Source organism: Ischnura elegans, chromosome 12 (genome assembly GCF_921293095.1).
Source record: "Ischnura elegans chromosome 12, ioIscEleg1.1, whole genome shotgun sequence".
Lineage (NCBI taxonomy): Eukaryota > Metazoa > Arthropoda > Insecta > Odonata > Coenagrionidae > Ischnura > Ischnura elegans.
This window is the reverse complement of record NC_060257.1, coordinates 56,702,375-56,707,542: the sequence shown is the minus strand read 5'-3', so window position 1 is coordinate 56,707,542 and position 5,168 is coordinate 56,702,375.

Genomic DNA, 5,168 nt, shown 5'->3' with positions numbered 1-5,168 from the left:
TGATATTATTGACATTAAGATGAGTACCTTTAACAATCAGTGTTTAAATTTACTCGCGGAAAGGTCTTTGGCTTACATTAAAGTAAAAACTCTCGTATGGAATGCAATAAGCACAAAAAATTTCATTTTTCATTCATTTATAAACTTTAGCAAGCATATCGCTTGGCATCCTATTCAGAGGAAACTCTTTGTAATTTCTTCCATTCCTCGAAACACTTTTCAAACTCGATCTTTGGGATAGACTTTATCTCTGTCACCGATTTCCTTAACGTAATGGTATCTATGCTCGAAAACTGACGCTTGTATACAGCTGAAAATTTTATCATTTTACAGTGGCATTTACATAACAAAAACATGTATAACAAAACATAGTGAAAAACATTTTGACATTCGGGCGCCCCAACTCGCGAGAAATTTAAAAAAAATTTAGCAGAGACCGATTGATATGATTAATCGGATAATATTGGATGTTAACATTGTTAAACTAAAAATTCATATTATTGACATCCGAAGCGTTTCTGTGATATATGCATTGGATAGCGTATGGGAATATTTTTTTTTAGCCGTTTTCCACTATCACTAACGTAATATTTAATATTGAACTGGTTAAACTTGTATTTTGATCTACATACATAGATTACGCTGACGCCGAGATTATTTTTTTATGTTCTATTACTGTGTATGTATTACACTGTGAGTATATTAAATAAATTTAACTGTGTAAAATTTATTTTAAATGGGATTCAGTACCAGCGTTTGATTGAGGGCATGCAGTTAAACATGAAGAAGCTGTTGTTCACTACCATAAAATTATGAACACACCATATTAGTAACTTGTTGTCAAAGAGATATCTCTATCGTAAAACAACTCTTTCTACTTGTCTGCCGCGACCTTAACCTTTCCAACGCCTTCACATTATAATGCAAGCGCATGGATATAATGTTAGCCCAAATGGCGAACGAATACCTGCGCGAGTAGCTGGTGATTAATGGCGCTTTCGGAATGCTAATTACGTTTTCTCCCATTACACCTCCTCTTTACTCATCGGTTCCATACATTTCAACATTACATAGACTTTGCGAAAGCATCCTTAGGTCTCTTTATGTCTCCTTCACTCTGTTAGAAGCGACTGTGCATACACATCACGTAATCTTAGATTTCGCTTGATTTACGCCATACCGAATTCACGCCGTGGCCTCATTTGTCTATCGCTTGCAAGATTTTAATTTTCTTTCATCACGTAGACACGTTGCTTCTCCGCCTTTTCCACATCTCAATCCTCCTCGCTGTTGCGATTAAACCGTTGATATGCAGTAATTAACTCGGTGTCAACACGAATATTTATGAAGATCTGGGATTTTGACATGCATGTAGCCTTTCTTTGCTCACACAAATTGACTTTCAACTTGAACTCCCGATTTTTTAGATTTTACATTGATTGGTACGCAAATGTTAGGAATGAATACAGGGTTATCGTAAGAGAAAGATGCTGTTTTGAACATTTTTTAAATAAAAACAGAATTACTCGCAGTCTTAATAATATATAATAAGAGTTCGGTGCAGTTTTGAACATGGTTTAAATGAAAACGGAATAACTTATAGTCAATGATTTTTTTCGAATTTGTGGACTCAAATAGTTCTCTTGAATAATTGATAAATTTCAATATGTGCGTCCTTATTCACTAGGTAGGATAGAAACCCGACATTAGCCTACTCCTAACGAAAGGCGCTTAGGAGACCACGGCTTAACGTCCAATCCAACAGACGGAGTGCTGCTCTCAAAGTGCCCTCCTCGAAGCCACTTAAGGCTCCCGGATACTTCGACCAAAAACTACGCTGCAGACGTCTGGGCAGATTCGTCTGACGCCACTGTTATTCTATGCACATAACATTTGAATGCATATTTACGAAGAAGAAATATCGATATTTAAAAAGATCATCGTAATTTTTAATTTCTCGTTTTTCACGCTGCAATATTGACCACGGAAAAACACGAAATTCGGTGAAATTGGCTGCCTGTTACGGCGTGTATAATGACGGAACCCAAAATATTTTACAGTCTTTTTAAACGATAATCCTTTATCCTCATATTAATCCATACCAGGGATTGGGCAGTCTCTGAAGAAAACTCCACCACCTTATCCCTACAATCTGCCTATGAATTACCGAAACCGCACCATTCTTTTATGATAACTCTGTATCAGGACACATTTTTCCTCATGTAGGTACATATTGATTTTTTTCGCACTTCCCACGCATTTCTTGGGCGCAATGTTTTTACAAGGAAAAAATGTCAAACGCTCATTGACATTTGAGCATGAATTAAGCATGAGTTGTGAGAACATGAAGGCATCATCTGCTGTACATGAAAATACATTACAATAAAATTTCTATCATGGCGCCAATAGAAAGGACATACGTGAATAGGAGGATATGTTAACTGCTCCGATTGGATTTCATGCTCCAGTAATGCATTCCGTAAACCTCATTCATGAGTTCCAAAAGGAAAAGCAAGTATGCGATCTATTTTCTCAAAAGAATTTTAGCTTCCGTTTCGTCAGCCTTAAATTCAGATTCACCCACAAATGGGAATTTCAGATGTCGATTGATTTTATTGATCAACAGCTTCCTGGAATGTCTACATCTTTCTTTGGGTTTTGAGAATTAAAATTAATTGGTTATAATCACTTTAGAGGCTTCTTTCGTTTCTAGGATTAGGGGTGAGTTGCATAGACTCCTTCCAAGCTTTATAGACTTCACAAAATTGGAACACACCGGGATAGAGCGAAGTATGACTTACATCTAAGATGACAAAGAGACTTAGAACAATTCAAAGTTTCCTCCTCATTCTACACCACAACACTAATCAGTCCACCGACTGGGGCATAGCCATTTATAGTTTTTATAATAGAGTAATTTATAAAATAAAGTATTTTTGGGCTACTGCAAATTTTATTTTATTGTTGATAGACCAATGGTTACATCCAGCTACGGGTTTATATGAAGTAAGCTTACTTGGTGTAAAATATCCTGTAGTTAACCTTTCTTACTGCCGCTCTTTTACCGGTAAGAAATAATCACTGGCATTCAATGATTTGAAGAAACAGAAATCCTTTTGTTATTATCCTTAAATTTTAAAACAAAAACCCAACAAAAAGCCGTTCTCTAAGGACTTTCTCAAAGTGACTGCCAAAATTGAGTGAATTCTTTGCTTTTCAACGTGGAGGTTGACGTCTGTCATGGCAAAACATTTTTTATGATACATGCGAAAATTATTTATGAACGATGGGGATGAGTAATTGAGGTTTTGTCTATAGGTTATAATTATTCGTCAACTTCAACCAACTACGTTTTGCTGCTTCAGTCAAGTATCCTCAGGGATTAAATTTTTGCTCCACTTGTTTGAAAATGGTTGTGTTCAGCCCTGATGATGTATTTAACAGTACCTAAGCTACCAGCTACTGGCTTACTTGCAAGAAATGACTCTTTTCAAACAGAGCGAAAACTTAGTGAACTTACATGATTCTCGAACAAGGGAGCTAAATATTAGTTATGAGATTTTAAGAATAGTATAATCTATTGACCAAACCTCAATTACTCATCCCCATCGTTTAAAGAGGCTATTCGCATGTGTCATACAAAACTTTTCTCTGATAGACGACATACTTCGAGTTTAAAAATCAAATCATTCAAATCAAACTTAGGCTATCACTCAGAGAAAGTCCCTTTATAATGGCTTATTATTGCATCAATATTTTAAATCTAATGATAATAGCATATAGATTTCCGTTTCTTCCGATCATTTAATGATTTTATTTCGCCATTATTTTGTATTGTTAAAAGAGCGGCAGTGCTGCTGACAGCTTTAATGCTGGATTTTTCAGACTAAGCTAACTTCATGTTTTCCTGTAACTGGGTGAAACAATTAATAATTCAGTAGTCAAAAATGAATCCAGATTTTATAAACTCCTCTACTTTGAAAACTATATATAATTGTGGCAGAGTCGTTAGGCTGATAAAATTTACTTTTGTATCGTACGGGTATGAAACTTTGAATTGTTCACAGTTTCTTTGTCACTTTAAAAAATACATCATACTTAACTCGATACCGATGTGTTCTAATTGTATAAAGTCTATCAATCTTCGGCCGTCAGTTAGAGAAATTCCCATGAGAATGGCTTTATATTGCACCTAAGTATTTTTTATTGCGAGGATAATAACAAATAGATTTCGAATAGTAAAAGTTGACAAATAATTATAATTTGAAGATCAAGACCCGTTTCTAATTCCCACTATTTAGGAGGATTAAAATTTAGGAAGATTAAAATCGGAAATCGAGTTTTAATAATCAAAGATCGAGGAAATCAAGAGCGAGCCATGATATTCGAGTATCGATCAAAACTCAGTTTTTCAGAGGTATAAAAAAAGCACTATAGCAACGCTCAGTAAGGGCAAATGCCAAAAATTAAAACAAAAATCAAATGAAAAAAAAAAAACAAAATATAAACCTATACTTACAAACATATACGTATACCCTTGCATCCCGATGCGGATATCCGCGAATCCAGGCGTACAAGATAATAAATATATATAAATATAAAAATATAAATAAAAGATAAAAATGAATAGAGGTATTATTTCCAATGTAGTACATTGGAAATAATACCTCTATTCATTCAAAGAATAAGTATTATTGTACAAGGCTAACAGCAAAACGCAACTCCAGTGCAAAATTATATCAAGAATACAACATATATTCTGCCCCTCATCACATCAGCAGCTAGTTAAACTGGGCATTGCCACGAACTTTAAGAAGCAAATTATGCACTTTTGTTTTAAGTGCATGTAACGATGGCAAGTAGCTTATTTCTATTGGTAGTATATTCCGAGGGCGGATCCAGGATTTTTTCTGGGAGGAGGCACAAGGTTCTGACCGGCAAAAGATCTTCTCATATTTTAGATTAAAACAAGCAAAAAACAATTGTTTTACAAAATTTTCCCTTTATTTTAATATTAAATTTATCAATATGACATTAAATTATTGAGAATCCGCAGTACACAAAACGAAAGGAACGTAATGATAACGATATTAAAAATCTTGCCCATTTTTTGAGCGTCTGGGGGGGGGGGGCACGTGCCCCCGTACACCCCCTCTAAATGCGACCAT